Source organism: Musca autumnalis, unplaced genomic scaffold (assembly GCF_047663935.1).
Source record: "Musca autumnalis isolate F117 unplaced genomic scaffold, ASM4766393v1 scaffold_2, whole genome shotgun sequence".
NCBI classification, from domain to species: Eukaryota; Metazoa; Arthropoda; class Insecta; order Diptera; family Muscidae; genus Musca; species Musca autumnalis.
This window is the reverse complement of record NW_027411755.1, coordinates 63,049,951-63,066,757: the sequence shown is the minus strand read 5'-3', so window position 1 is coordinate 63,066,757 and position 16,807 is coordinate 63,049,951. Positions and strand designations below refer to the sequence as shown.

The 16,807-nt window shown below is 37.9% G+C and overlaps 2 protein-coding genes across 5 annotated transcripts in view; both read left to right on the top strand.

The window, feature by feature from the left end:
- The window catches only part of LOC141394003 (uncharacterized), a 698,389-nt gene extending 685,170 nt beyond the window's left edge, over positions 1 to 13,219 (top strand). The window contains exon 9 of the transcript XR_012410231.1: positions 13,209 to 13,219. The gene's annotated coding sequence lies outside the window, so the exon portion shown is untranslated. The remainder of the gene's footprint in view (positions 1 to 13,208) is intronic.
- The window catches only part of tai (basic helix-loop-helix family member taiman), a 360,628-nt gene that overhangs the window by 159,353 nt on the left and 184,468 nt on the right, over positions 1 to 16,807 (top strand). The gene's annotated exons all lie outside the window — the stretch shown is intronic.

Genomic DNA, 16,807 nt, shown 5'->3' with positions numbered 1-16,807 from the left:
TGGAGTGCCTACAACACATTGATTGTTGACAAAATGTTATGGGGTTTTATTAGTGTTTTCCCCATCTTTTGTTAAACAAAAGAAAAAAATCTTGGCACCTTAAACCTCCTCCGCAGCATTGATTTCATTGGCCGCCATTGTTTAAGAAGAATCCCCCGCAATGAATGGCATACACCATGGAAAAAAGGTATCAACGACACAACACTTGTTGTCATTGTTGTTGTTTTGTTTCCATGATGACAGAGAAGAAAACCCTGGCTGCCTGCCTAGCGTTTTGGGTAAACAACTTCTTAGGACTTTAACAACCTTCTTGGCCAAGCGCGCAAGCGAGCGACCAACCAACTATTGCTACAACATTTTTCCATTGACATTCGTGTTTTTTCTTTTCTTTCATATTCAAACACAGAAAAAAAAACAATCTATACTTATTTTGTAAACAAGTAACAGCACGGTTTCCTTCGCTCTCCTACCTTTTGTCATTTATTGCGTCAATCACTTCAGAGGATTTATCTACTAAGTATTGCAGGGTGAGTGAAAAGGTATTCAATTCCTTTTTTCATAAAATCTTTTCAAAGGGATTTATTTGAAATCAATAGAAGTGTTTTACACATATTTATAGATTTTTTTAATATGTGGTGTGAAGGTTTAGTTTACTTTCAGCTTCACAGGTTCGAAGGACCAAATATATTTTTTTTCTTTGATAAAAATAAATTTGTGTAATTTTTAACAAAATAAATATTTTTGTGTAGATTAAATACATGATTGAATTTATTTAATCAATTTCGGAAGATATTTTAAGTTTAATATTTGGTCGAAGCACCAAAATTTTTTTTGAAACTCTACTTTGGGCGCCATTATAAGGTAGGATGGGTATATTATGTTACTTTGAAAAGACAAAGATAAATTTCTGTAATTTGTAACAAAATAAATGTTTTTGTGTAGATTAAATACATAAATGCATTTATTTAACCAATTTTTGAAGATATTTTAAATATAATATTTGGTCGAAGGACCAACATTTTTTTTTTTTTTGAAAGCCTTCTTTGGGCGCCATTGTAAGGTAGGATGTGTATATTATATTGCGTTGAAAAAACTTGAGTAAAACATGAATTCTCAATTGCAAAATGCTAAGTAATAGATACATATTAGTATAATGTGCCCCATGTTGGGCGCCAATTAGAATATAAATCATGAACAATTTGTATTTGAAAAAAATCTATTTGGTTTCCGAAGGTAATTATTTCAGCTTACTCCTATATTTAATAAAGACCTGCGCAAAATATAATATAATAGCATATAATTCATACACAGCCCCCCGTTGGGAGCCACAATAAAAATAAAAGTTGATATCTTAGTCATGATACCGTACTAAGTTTGTTGTTGTAATAGCCTTTTCACAAAAAAATGAAGTAAAATAAAAAAAAAAACGCCTAAGAAGTATCTTTTGTCACCTTCAAAAATGATATTTATTTTAAAATATATGGATCTGGTCATAGGACATCCAAGCCCCAAACCTGCTTTTTACACTCATGTTTGTGCGAATATATTTTCTTAACCCAGTCATGAGACATATTTTTTATTTCTGTGATTGGTCGAAGGACCAACATTTTTAAATAATACATTTTTTAATGATTTATTATTTTCTTCTTTTTCTTTCAGGTAAGAACGATTAAATGACTTAAAAACTGTGTGAAGGTACATTTTGAAATAATTTTCCTGAGATGTATTTCCTTACTTAGGAGGTCCAAGGCAGAACTTTGTTCCATAACAGGACTTGGAATATATGTAAAACACGACAATATTTCATGCTTATTTTCCCATGTGACTTAGACAGTTTGGACATATTATATTTCCTATATCTTCAAATTCGTTTGAGACAATTTGGAAATTTTCGATTAAGACACGTCTGGCGAACCAGTCAACGCGCGTTAATACTCGGAGAGATCAACCGATTCGGATCAATCTTTGCATTTCGCCCAATCTTACATCAAAGTTGAAAATTCAAAAATTATTTCAAGCAAAGGTGGAATTTTTAAAAGAAAATTGTTTCAATCCAACTTGGTTTTTTAAAAGAAAATTATTTTAATCAATTTCGGATTTTTTATAGAAAATTATTTCAATCCAACGTCGATCTTTTAAAAGAAAATTATTTCAATCCAACGTGGATTTTTTAAAAGAAAATTATTTTAATCAATTTCGGATTTTTTATAGAAAATTATTTCTATCCAACGTGGATTTTATAAAGAAAATTATTTCAATCCAACGTGGATTTTTAAAAGAAAATTATTTCAAAAAAAATTAAATCCAACGTAGATTTTTTAAAGATTTTTTTTTTTCAATCCAACGTTTTTTTTTTAAAGAAAATTATTCAAATCCAACGTGGACTTTTTAAAAGAAAATTATTTCAATCCAACGTGGATTTTTTAAAAGAAAATTATTTCAATCCAACGTGGATTAAAAAAAAAAAATTATTTCAATCCAACGTGGATTTTTTAAAAGAAAATTATTTCAATCCAACGTGGATTTTTTAAAAGAAAATTATTTCAATCCAACGTGGATTTTTTAAAAGAAAATTATTTCAATTCAAATTGGATTTTTAAAGAAAATTATTTCAATCCAACGTGGATTTTTTAAAAGAAAATTATTTCAATCCAACGTGTTTTTTTAAAAGAAAATTATTCAAATCCAACGTGGACTTTTTAAAAGAAAATTATTCAAATCCAACGTGGACTTTTTAAAAGAAAATTATTTCAATCCAAAGTGGATTTTTTAAAAGAAAATTATTTCAATCCAACGTGGATTTTTAAAAAGAAAATTATTTCAATCCAACGTGGATTTTTAAAAAGAAAATTATTTCAATCCAACTTGGATTTTTTCAAAGAAAATTATTTCAATCCAACGTGGATTTTTTCAAAGAAATTTTTTTTAATCCAACGTGGATTTTTTGAATGAAAGTTATTTCAATCCAACGTGGATTTTTTAAATGAAAGTTATTTCAATCCAACGTGGATTTTTTAAATGAAAGTTATTTCAATCCAACGTGGATTTTTTAAATGAAAGTTATTTCAATCCAACGTGGATTTTTTAAATGAAAGTTATTTCAATCCATTTCGGATTTTCTAAAGAAAACTATTTCTATCCAACGTGGATTTTTAAAGAAAATTATTTCTATCCAACGTGAATTTTTTAAAAGAAAATTGTTTCAAACCCAAGGTGGATTTTTTAAAAGAAAATTATTTTAATCCAAAGTTGATTTTTTAAACGAAATTTGTTTTCAATCCTTTGTGAATTTTTTGGAAAGAAAATTTGTTCAATCCTTTGTGAATTTTTTAAAGAAAATCTTTTCAATTCTATGTGGATATTTTAAAGCAAATTTTTTCAATCCTATGTGGATTTTTAAAGAATTTTTTTCAATCCAACGTGGATTTTTTAAAGAATTTTTTTCAATCCAAGGTGAATTTCTTATTAAAAAATTTTTTCAATCCAAAGTGGACTTTTTTATGAAAAATGTTTCAATTAAACCTGAATTTTTTAAAAGAATTTTTTTTTTTCAATCCATCGTCGATTTTATGAAGATTTTTTTTTTCAATCCAATGTTTTTTAAATAAATCTAAAGGTAGTTTGAATCGAACTAAAGTTGGTGTGAATCTAACTAAATCTACCCCATTTTCACATGTAATTCGAATAATTTCAGTTGTAATTCGAAACATTTCACTAGTAATTTGAGAATTCCAATTTAATTTCGAATTATTTCATTTGCAATTTGAGAATTTCATTTGGAATTCGAATTATTTAATTTGTAATTTGAGAATTACATTTAAAATTTGAATTATTTTATTTGTAATTTGAATTTTTTCATTTGTAATTCGAAGTATTTCTTATTAATTTGCTAGTTTAGAGTTAAGCTTGATGATCGGAAATTATTTGCAAGTGAAAAAGGAAAGCCAAGGACTCGAACTCACATAGTCACCAAATTACGTTACCTGGTTTCACTGGTGGCAGATCTTCGGACGTATCGACTATGTAGTGGCTTCTCTGTCCTAGAACTTTTCGTTTTTCAAATGCAAATGTGTTTTATACATTTACGCGGATATTTGGCCGCTGAAATGTATTTTCTTCACGACAAACGTTTTTTGCGCTGCCTTTGAAGTTATGAGTTTTGGCTTTGAACGCAAACACGTAGTGACAACATTTTTTTTGATATGTTTTCAAGGACGTGGGTTCAAATCCCAGCCGGGCTCAGCCTGTTTTTTATTTTTGAAATTTTGCCTTTTAGGGCGAAGATCATTTCTAATGATTTTTGTTATTAATTTTCTCGTTTTGAGTTAAGCTTGATGATCGAAGTATTTCATTTGTAATTCGAATTGTTCCATTTGTAATTTGAATTTTTTCATTTGAAATTCCAAATGAAAAACTTCGATTTACAAACAAAAAAATTCAAATTACAAATAGAAAAATTCGATTACAAATGAAATAATTCGAATTACAAATGAAAAAATTCAAATTACAAATGAAATAATTCGAATTTCAAATGGAATTCTCAAATTACAAATTAAATAATTCGACATTCAATTGGAATTCTCAAATTACAAGTGAAATGTGTCGAATTTCAAATGAAATAATCAAATTACAACTTAAATTCTTTGAATTACATGTGAAAATGGTGTATTTTAAATCGAACTAAAGTTGGTTTGAATCAAACTAAAAGTGGTTTGAATTAAACTAAATGTAGTTTGAATCGAACTGAAGTTGGTTTGAATCAAACTAAATTTGGTTTTAATCAAACTAAATTTGGTTTGAATCAAACTAAAAGTGGTTTGAATCAAACGAAAGGTGCTTTGAATCAAACTAAATGTGGTTTGAATCAAAATAAATGTTGTTTGAATCAAACGTAAGTTGATTTGAATCAAACTAAAGGTAGTTTGAATCAAACTAAAAGTGGTTTGAATCAAACTAAATGTGGTTTGAATCAAACTAAAAGTGGTCTGAATCAAACTAAAGGTAGCTTGAATCAAACTAAAGGTACTTTGGATCTAACTATAGGTGGTTTGAAACCAACCTATCAAAAGTATTGCCTCATCTAATTGCGAAATATTTTAGTGCATCTAACGGATTCTTACAATGGCGGCCAACGTGAGACTCATACAATATAATAACCCCTTCGGGATATTATTCGCAGGCTCCTCCTTTATATAACCTACCCAGTTTTAATATCTCCTTCAACTACTCATTGCGGTATATTAATTTTTTTGTTTTAACTCAACTATTACCTCAGCGGATGTTACATGTTAATATTCCATTTTTTTTGTCTATTTCCCCCCAACATTGTATTTGTATTTTCCATACCTTTTCATTTATCATTTCTCTTTCAATTATTAACATTAATAGAAAGAAAAAATCGGAAGGCAATGGCGGGTCTTACATTGCATATTTTTTCTATTTTCTATAATTTATTTTTATGTTCTTTAGCTCATTAGAAATTCTAAGCAAATTCATCGAGTTTGTAGCTAGCAATGGCCGTTGACAGTGACTATGTACATGGTACCAAACAGTAGCGAGTACAGGAAAGGGAAATGACAACTAAGCAGACAAGCAAATTCGAAAAAAAAAATCCACAAACAACAGCTGTTATTGTTCGAATAGCAAAAAAACCAAACCGAAACATGAAATGAAAAGATATGAACTATGAAAGAAAACAAATCGGGACATTGTACGCACTTTCACAATCGATTAGAAAAGACATTTCTTGAGTTAAATTTTTGTCTTGCATGTGTTTTGTGTGCGCGTTCTGTGGCAGCAACTTAGTTTTTATGCACATAAATTTAAATACAATTATTTTGTACTATAGGAAAAAACTGTTTTATTGAGATACGGGTTGAAGTTTTGGGAAAGTGGGGGCGTTGCATAAAGAACCTTCACTTAGAACTTTCACCCTTGGACAGACGCAGTACCCAGATTCGTAGCCAATTGAAGTTTAAGGAGAGCTTATAGCCGATCTTTCCGGTTTTTTTCGGAGGCCATTTTATGTGTAAATAGGTTGGCCAGCTTTAGAGCGGAAAAGGTGAATTGCCCTCGCTACAAGCAGTGAGAAAGTTATTTCCATATATTAGACTGATCCATTATTGTAACACTTGTTTTACATTCTTCCTATTCACTGATCGTTCCTAACTTATTACGAACTGGGCGACCAGTCCCGAATGGTATGGAACCAAAACTGGTAGTAGGCCGACTACGAAGATTGGTTGGAGACTTTTTTCTAGTGATAGATATACCTCACTTTAATTAATCCCACTCTCTTTAATTGATTCCGAACGCACGTTGGTAGACGCATGGCATCGCTGCTGCCGCCCAATGGTGCACCATTGATAGACCCGTCAAGTATAGAAGGGCGGCAGCAATACAAATTTTTCGCCCTTAGGGGCTTTAAGATTAAAGCCAGTATGATCTCAATTATGACATATTGGAATACATAACTTTATATTTATTGATCCCCTGGCCTCACAGTCTTCTGGAACCTAAGTAAGGTGAGGGAAATCTTAATAAAATGGCTTCTAATCCAATACTGCACTTAGCCTCGTCCTATTTGATCCTAGGAAGTCTTGAAGAACGGTCTCAGTTGTGTCGCCACCATGGTGGATGTGAAAGTCTAGGCTTGATCTAGTTTAAACGGGTCTGGCTCTGAAGTTTCTCCATGCGACCACAAAACGTAACTTCATATAGTATTTTACTGAGATAACGGCTTCAAAGTTGAGGGAGAGACCCATGAAACCCTGTTTTCATCTACTGAAGGGTAGATGTACCATAAAGTAGATGCCCTTTGCTGATATCTACTATAGAGTAGATACCCCCTGAGTTAATCTACTATAGAGTAGATGCTCCCTGAAGTTATATACTATAGAGTAGATGTCCCCTATAGTCAACTACTATAGAGTAGATGTCTTCTGTGGCCTCCACTATAAAGCAGATGCCTCTTTTGGTAATCTTCTGTCAAATACTATAGAGTGGATACCCCCTGAGGTAATCTGCTATAGAGTAGATGCCCCCTGAGGTAATTTACTATAGAGTAGAAACCCCCTGAGGTCATCTACTGTACAGTAGATGTCCCCTATGGTCATCTATTATAGTGTAGATGCCCTTTGTGGTCATCTACTGTAGAGTAGATGCCCGTGAGGTCATATACTATAAGTAGATGCCCCCTGAGGTCATCTACTATAAGTAGATGCCACCTGAGGTCATCTACTATAAGTAGATGCCCCCTGAGGTCATCTACTGTAGAGTAGATGGCCCCTGAGGTCATTTACTATAGAGTAGATGCCCCCTGAGGTCATCTACTATAGAGTAGATGCCCCTGAGGTCATCTACTGTAGAGTAGATACTCCTGTAGAGTAGATACTCCTGTAGAGTAGATACTGTAGAGTAGATACTCCTGTAGAGTAGATACTGTAGAGTAGATACTAGATGCCCCCTGAGGTCAAATACTATAAAGTGGATACACCCTGAGGTAATATATTATAGAGTAGATGCCCCCTGAGGTCATCTGCTATAGAAGCCCCCTGAGGTCATCCACTATAGAGTAGATGCCCCCTGAGGTCATCCACTATAGAGTAGATGGCCCCTGAGGTCATCTACTATAGAGTAGATGGCCCCTGAGGTCATCTACTGTAGAGTAGATACTCCCTGAGGTCATCTACTATAGAGTAGATGCCCACTGCAGTCATCTACTATGGAGTATATGCGCACTGAGGTCATCTACTATGGAGTATATGCCACCTGAGGTCATCTACTATGGAGTATATGCCACCTGAGGTCATCATCAATAAAGAAATTGAATTGAAAAAAAAATCTACTATAGAGTAGATGCCCCCTGAGGTCACCTACTGTAGAGTAGATGTCCCCTATGGTCATCTATTATAGTGTAGATGCCCTTTGTGGTCATCTACTGTAGAGTAGATGCCGGTGAGGTCATATACTATAAGTAGATGCCCCCTGAGGTCATCTACTATAAGTAGATGCCCCTGAGGTCATCTACAATAGTCCCCTGAGGTCATATACTATAGAGTAGATGCCCCCTGAAGTCATCTACTATGGAGTAAGTGCCCTCTGAGGTCATCAACTATAGAGTAGATGTCCCCTGAGGTCACCTACTATAGATTAGCTGCTCCCTGAAGTCATCTACTATAGAGTAGATGCCCCCTGAGGTCATCTACAATAGAGCAGATGCCCCCTGAGGTCATCTACTATAGAGTAGATGTCCCCTGAAGTCATCTACTATAGAGTAGATGCCCCCTGATGAAAATATGCCCCCTGAGTAGATGCCCCCTGAGGTCATTTACTATAGAGTAGATGCCCCCTGACGGTTGTTGTTGTTGTGGAAACGCAAATGTTTTCGTTCGTGTATTACTTCAGTTATCAGGTTCTGGTTCCTCTGTATTCAGACTCAAAAATTCGACAACATGGACCGGTTGCGTCCATAAAGAATCAGGAGATAGGTGAGTGGGGTTAGCTGGGCAGCTAAACAAATGCAGCGTATCGTGTGGTCCCAATCCATATGCCGGGCAAATGTTAGGTATGGTGGCATCAATTCGTGCCAAATACGAATTTATGCAGCTGCCCCAATCCGTCCAGATTTTAACTGGGCTAAAACCACCCGTGTTTGTCTTAGCAGCTGGCGTTTTTCTGCTGCGACGGATGTATCTCTGTAAGCAAGCCTGCCTGAAAGGATCGTTGGTCTAGACGTTCTCGTCTATACCTTTGGACATCGCTCTCTAAATCATGAAGATCTCTCCTGACTTGCCTGGGTGAGGGAAGTCTGTCCATTAAATCGTGACAGGAATGCTCACGGCGGTATTGCATCTGCAACATCCTGTTATGCTGATGCAACGGTGAAACCTTCTTCTTCTGATGAAGATGGTCCGCTGGTGTCATGAGAAGGCACCCTGTCCTGTTGCGTAGCGCAACATTTCCATACCACGCTGGCGCCCCATAGCTTACCACAGTCCGGTCTATTGCTTTGTAAGAGGTCAACAAGGGAGCCAGTGACTTGAGAACCCTGTTCCCACTTCTGATCTTATCATAAATAGCTGTGGCTTGCGCGGACGACTTTGACATGCTATCGAACTTTACACCCAACATTTTGGGGTATTTAGTTAATGGTCGGAATCACTACACCATCAACCAATATGTTCAGTGGGAGCCTCATTTCAGTCATCCAAGTGGTGAAGAGTGTGACAGTGGATTTAGCCGTAGATATTTGCATATTCTTCTCATGAAAAAATGTGGTAAGATCGCTCAAATTGGAGTTCAGTTCAGGGAGGGTACCTGACGCCAAGATCGTACAATCGTCCGCATACGTTACGATCTCAATGCCGTCTGGAGGGTGCGGAATACAATAGATGTAAAACAGTTCCGCAGATATCACCCACCTTAGGAAACTCCCTCTTTCACACTACGTGGCTTGGACTTCTTGTTCCTAAATTCCAAGTACGACTGGCTCCCACACATACAATTGATTATCCAACGTTTCTTGCTTGTCCGGAGGGCTGTCTGCTCAATACCCTCAAACAAAGTGGAGTGTTTGAGGGTATCAAAGACTTTTGATAAGTCAATCTGCACCATTACAGTTCTGTCGTACGGCTTGCTCTGGTTGAGTCCTCTACTAATACTAGTGGGGGTGGTGGGCAGCGATGTTGTTGTTGAAACTGTCGATTGAAGTAACGTGCGCGCCTCTTCGGATCAGTCAGCGTAATGTAGCCAAACGTGACTGAGGTCCTTCCTTCCTTCTTTCCATGGTTCGAGAGTGACTAAACCATTGCCCACAATTCACTTCCAACTCCAATGTTGCAATTCTTCAGATAATTTAACCATTCGTTCCGTTTATACCCACCGACCAACCTGTTAACTTCCAGTGTCAGATCATTGCCTCTGGGGTCACTGCGATTGGCACGACGAAGCTCATGGCGCTCATTTGCTAGTCCCGACGCCTCTGCTTGGAAGTTTGGTCTCACTTAGGGTATTCGACCATAAGGTATAGGGCGGGCAGCTGCATCAGTGATGATGTCTCGGAAGAAGGATTGGGCAGATCTCTGAAGCGGTGATTACTGAACTCTCCGAAACTCGGCCAATTAGCTTCCCATGGTTGACGAAAGTGAGGCATTCAGATGGTTATGTCTGACGAACTGTGACACTCTCCGCCAATTCCGTGCAAAACGAAGAGCTATCAATCTGCTTAGACAGCATTGTACCGCTCTGATCGTTCCCGATGAGCCTATAACCTGGAGTACAGCTATTTTTTCGCAAGATGTATACATTCAGCAACTCTACCTCGACAATTCCACACCTGAATGCTACCCCCATACATTCCATATACGGGTCATTAAAGCCAGGCTCAAGTGAGATAGGTCTGCATTGAACAGACTGGTGCAATAGGAAAACAAATCCCCCAACGTGACTGAGATGGAGACAATTATGGGGAAATGGTCTGATCCAAAAGAAACGACGGGTTGCCAGGTGACGTCATTTGCTAGACCAGGTGACACGATGGTTATGTCTGGCGAGCTGTGAAACTCTCCGCTAATTCTGGTAGGGGCATCCTCATTGACGGTGCAAAACGTAGAGCTATCAATCTGCTCAGCCAGCACTGTACCGCTCTGATCGTTCCCGAGGAACGAATACCACAACTCTTGATAAGCATTAAAGTCCCCCAAGACCTGAGGTATAGCTAGTTATCAGCGACATGTATACGTTCAGCAACTCTACCTAGGAATTTCCACACCTGACTACCCGCATACATTCAATGTACGGGTCATTAGAGCCAGGCTCAAGCGAGATACGTCAGTATTAAACAGCCCGGTACAATAGAAAAGCTAACCCCCCGCCTCCACTTCTGATGCGATCCTTCCTCAGTACGTTGTAACCATCAGAACGCTGTAAGTTGCAGTTGTTGTTGAGCTTAGTTTCCTGCACCGCCGCGACCCTGATATTCTTGCGACTCATGAAATCCACTATTTTCCCGATCTTACCTTGGAGTCCATTGCAATTAAATTTCAAAAAGATGCGCTTTCAGGGATTGGAACAACAATGGCTGGTGTGTGGTTGCTGTTTGGGAGACTGCGGGGGAGTCTCATAATGTGAAGACGATCACTTACAGGGGGCTGTGTTCACGCAGCATGCAGTAACATACTCCGTGTCGTAGTCCCTCGCATGGACAAGTCCAGAACAACGCCTTAGATGCCCTCACTCCCGACATCTATTGCATCTCACCGAATATTGGATTTGGGTTAAGATGCTTGTTGTGACAAACCGAGCACAAATATATTGGGTTTTGCTCCATCCCAGCAAGGGCCAAAATAATCTGGAGCAGGCTTTTCGGCATATGCTGCTCCCAACACAGAAAAACGACAAAAATACAAACGTGTTTACACTGAGGTGGCAACCGCTACCTGTAACACGGATGTTGTGTGTTTCCGGATCAATCCGGTACGAGAGAACCCGCTGCTGTGAGATTGTAACTACATTGGAAACTCCCCCTGTGGTCACCTACTGTGGAGTAGATGCCCGCCGTGGGCATCTGCTAGAGAGCAGCTGAGCCTTGTGATCATTAACTATATAGTAGATGTCCGCTCTGGTCATCTACTGTAAAAATAGATGCCCCCATACCAGCCGGGACTGATCAACCAAGACATGAGAAATTAGGGCCAACTATGGAATAATAAGAATGTATTATGATAACGTTAAGGTGGATGTACATAGCTTTCTCATTGAAAGTACCTCATCCTCTTCCTCTGGATGAATCCTCCAATCGAGTTATTTCAAGTTTCAGTACCATGTATTGTGGTTATCCCTACTAATATGTATTCCTGGGAGTCGTCGAGTCCCTCACCGCCTCAGGAAAATACAATTGTATTGGCTTTAATCGTCTACGGTAGAGCCAGATAGCCCCAACTTTGAAGTAAAGGATCCCCGTCACACATTCCAGGTTTCATCAAAATTGATAGATATAGGGTGTTTGGTGTAGCAAATACGTGAAATAGGGCGAAAATATCTATGGGAGCTATATCCAAATCTGCACCGATTTCGATATAACTTGGCACATTTATTTTTAGACCGAACTCTGTCACACATTGTTTGGTGCAGCAAATATGTGAAATCGGCCGAAAATATAAATGGGAGCTATATTCAAATCTGAAAGGATTTCGATATAATTTGGCGCATTTATTTTTAGACCGAATTCAGTAACACATTCCAAGTTTTATCGAAATTTGATATATGTAGCGTGTTTGATACACCAAATACGTGAAATCGGCCGATAATATATGTATATGGGAGCTATATCCAACTCTGAACCGATTTTCACCAAAAGCAAAAGCGTTCTTTCTATGGCTAAAAAAATTATATTCCCCAATTTTCAGCTGAGTCGGACAATAAATGCAAATATCACGTTGCGATCGGACGGACATGAATTGATTTATGCGTCGATTTACTCAGAAAGTGATTCTATGTACTATATGCCTAGAAGGAATTATAAGTATATCTCGTTTCCTTTTGTATGTTACATACATACCCCACAGTGTGGATATACATTTGTTAAACATAAAAAATAAGAATTGTATTTTATTAAATTATTAAATTTTGTTTCAAATTTTTTTTTTACATTTCATACTTCTTTTTGATATGGAATTTCATTAAAACAATGCAGCTGTTTGTGTTGCTGTCATACGTAGTAGCTAACAGCCTCAGCCGCAGTAGTAGCAGCAGCAGCAGTTGGAAACCCATAAAAAAGCTCTCATACCACCAACACCAGAAAGACATGAAAAATGTATAAAAATTCTCTTGTTTAGAAAATAATATGTTTCAATTCCATTTCGGTTCACTAAAATATCTTGCAAAAACAAAAGTAAAATGTGTACTATATATTCAATAAAAACAACAACGGCAGCAACAACAAATGCAAGAAAATTTGTATTGTATTTTATTATATAGCTGTCGGATATATTCGCAAACGACAAACGAATTCAGTTATTGAAACGTTAAAAAACGAACGAACGAACAACAACAAAAAACCAAAACAACAACAATGAAATACAAACTTGCGACGCAGTACTTGTACTGCAAAACAGCCGCAGTAGTCACAGAGTTGTGGAGTAGAACACAGAAACAGAAGAAGAAGAAAAATGCAAAACAACAACGAGAAATTAAAACGAAATGAAACAACCAACAAGCAGAATATTCATTCTAGATTTTTTTTTCTTGTTGAATTCAAGCACAAAAACCAGAAGAGAGAAAGAAAACAAGGCAAAGTAATGGCAACAACGGCAATTCTCAACATAAGTATGAGGATGTGTGTGTGTGTGTGCATGGACTTAAGTGTTCTTTCAGACACTCTACACTCTCATGCACTCAGAATGGCAAAATTGAACTACAAAACAAAAACCCCCATAGAACAACAAATACACTTGGTTTGGAGTGTGGATGCAAGCTCTCTGCCTCCACTTAACAGTAAAAATCTACTCTCATGTGGGGCTCCACTGCAATATATCCCTCTATCTTCAGCAAGAGTACATCTATGCGTATGGTTATTGTAATCAACTCTCTGCCTTGCATTGAGTGCACTCTTTGTTTATTGTTCTGAGCCAGAAAAAATATGGCAAATTCATTCTCTCCAAGTTACTCTCTCGTGGGTTATATGCATGGTATGGCATGGTGTGCATTGTACTGAGAGGTCGGTAGGTAGGAAAACCGGGCAGCACATTAAGCCCAACAAGCGGCATAGAATTATTGTCAGTGAGTCGCGAGGACATTGACATTTTGCATTTTTGTTTCGTTCAACATTTTCGTTTCATTTCCACAATGTATCCATCCATCGTGTTGTTTTTTTGTTGTTCTTAAACATCCATCTTTCGCTCGTCAGAAGACGTAGTCGAATTGACTCGTCATAGTCCGGGTCCCCCCAAACAAACCTACATACCTCGCTCCCTCCTCTACCTATAAACAACGTTACAAATGTGAAATACAAAACAAATACTTAACTTTATTTTTGTTTTGTCTTGTTCTGCTATTTACCTATCTTATTTATTGTTGCTTGCAGAAAACATTTTAGTTGTTGCTTTTGTTTTTGCTGGTTATTTGATAGAACTTGTTTTCAGTTACATACCTATAGTTTGTTCTTAGCAGAGAACTAAGGCTTCGTTGCAAAAAAATGTTTAAATAATTGTTTAAACAAAATTAAGATACCTATCAGAATTTATTGGCGAATATAAAGGGTATTCCCAGGTGAGAAATAAGGTCCAAACTACCAATGAGCGACTTACAGAATGACACCAACGTGTCTTATCCATTTTTAAGGGCATGAACCTTATAGTATTCTGGAACCTGAGTAATTGAAGCGAAATTTTACCGAACTGACCTGTATGCAAATTGTAGACCTATTCCAATCCTTTTAAATCTTGATAAGTCTGATTCGCCTCATTTAGCTTTGTTGTGGCCCAAAGGGCATTAGCATCCAGATCCAGATTCCATTACCGAACGTTGTAGTATTCTGGAACTTGAGTAAATGAAACGTTCCATTGTCTGAACGTTGCCTGACCGGAGGCTATATTCAGGTACGGCGGGTACTAGGAGCCCATAGGTTGGTTAGATCTAGCCTGGCAGTTTGGTAAAGGTCCCTGTGGGGAGCATAGCGGTGGTTGTGGTTTAAACCCAAAGCATGGGTTTCGGCTCGAATGTGGAGTTGCATTATCAACCGGGTGCCTGATCCACAGAAAGGCAGGAGTGTTAGATAAGCTTCGCCCCAAACCAAGGGGATGAATACGACCAAATGCGTAGGAACAAATTGGTACTCACACTTCGGTGTTGATGGCGCTGATGAACGCATTGTCTCCGTTTGGAGTTGACCGGCAAGTAGGTACCCACCTTAATACCGAAATATCTGTCCGAACGTTGTAGTATTCTGGAACCTGATTAATTGAAGCGTAATCTAAACGACCTAACATATAGCTAATCGTACACCTGCTCCATTCATATTAAAGCTTAGAATGTCTTGCACTTTTCCCTCAGATTCGTCACATGTAGGTTGGTCGTTGCTCACATTGGTTGAAAGTTGGAACCTGCATAAAGGAACTGACCTACATAATAATCCTATGTATATCTTTCCCAATTCTATTGAAGCTTGGAATGTTTTAACGTATCTCTCAGATTCATCACATTGTCCGAACGTTGTAGCATTCTGGAACTTGAGTAAATAAAACGGAATCTTACCTTGCTGACCTCTAGGCCAACGGTACACCCGTCCCAACTCAATTAAAGCTTGACAAGTCTTACAATTCCCTCTCAGATCCATTGCATTTAGGTTGGTCATTGTTTAAAAATAATACTAATAAAGGTATGAGATTATAGTAGGTATTCTCAGAAGAAAACCGAAGTCCAAATTATCCATGAGCCACGAATGGCTCCGGGACGCGTGGCAGCAACGAGTCTTATCCATCTTTTAAGGGCATTATATACCAGAGTAGTCGGATAACATTCTCCGAGCGTTGTAGTAATCTGGAACCTGATTAAATGAAGCGGAATCTTAACGAAGTGGCCTCTAGGCTAACGGTACCCAATCCTATTAAAGCTTGACAAGTCTTGAAATTTTCACTCAGATTTCTCGCATATAAATTGGTCGTCGCTCGAAGGCCAATGAGACCCAGACCTGTTATATCCCATTGTCCGGAGTTTGCAGTATTCTGGAACCTGAGTAAGTTGTAGTAATCTGGAACCTGCAAGACTTGTCAAGTTTAAAGAGGATTGGGACAGGTGTACCATTAGCCTAGAGGTCAGTTCGGTAAGATTAAATGAAGCGGAATCTTACCTAACTGACCTCTAGGCTAATGGTACACCTGTCCCAATCATCTTAAAACTTGACAAGCCTTGTAATTTTCTCTCAGATTTCTCGCATATAAATTGGTCGTCGCTCGAAGGCCAATGAGACCCAGACCAGCAATATCCCATTGTCCGAAGGTTGTAGTATTCTGGAACCTGAGTAAGTGAAACGTAATTCAAATGAACTATAGAAATGTATACGGCTGCACCATCCTGAGCGGTGTTGAGCCAAAACTACTCTGGTTTGTTGTGACAGCTGACTCTCCTCAGCTGCGATAGATGGAGGATGTTCTCTGAGTACCGCATTCACACCATTGTTCTTTAAGGCATCTGCGTCTGCATCTGGGCCTGCTGATCCAGGGTTTCTCTTTTAATGTTGGAACTCTCTTTTATGAAGATCCCTCCTGCAATGCCAGGGGTCATATCCAACAGATGGTGATTAGTATGGCTCTGACGGTAACACCCGTGCAAGTACTGCAACGCAACGCAAAGCATGCCATTGGGTTGCTGTACTGGAAGAATCTTTGTCTTCTCCTGTAGATGGTTCACTGATGACATGAGGGGTCACCCTGTTACAGTTCTCAGGGTGGCATTCTGACAAGTTTGAATGTTTTTCCATCGCGTTGCTCTTATATTCGCGGACCACACTGGCTCCGCATACCTTACCAACTACCGACCCATCACGTTATATATGGTAACGAAAGCATGCCATTGGGTTTCTGTACTGGAAGAATCTTTGTCTTCTCCTGTAGATGGTTCACTGATGACATGAGGAGACATCCTGATGCAGGTCTCAGGGTGGCATTCTGATAAGTTTGAACGTTTTCCCATCGCGTTGCTCTTATATTCGCGGGCCACACTGACTCCGCATAGCTTACCAAAGCATGCCATTGGGTTGCTGTACTGGAAGAATCTTTATCTTCTCATGTAGATGGTCAACTGATGACAT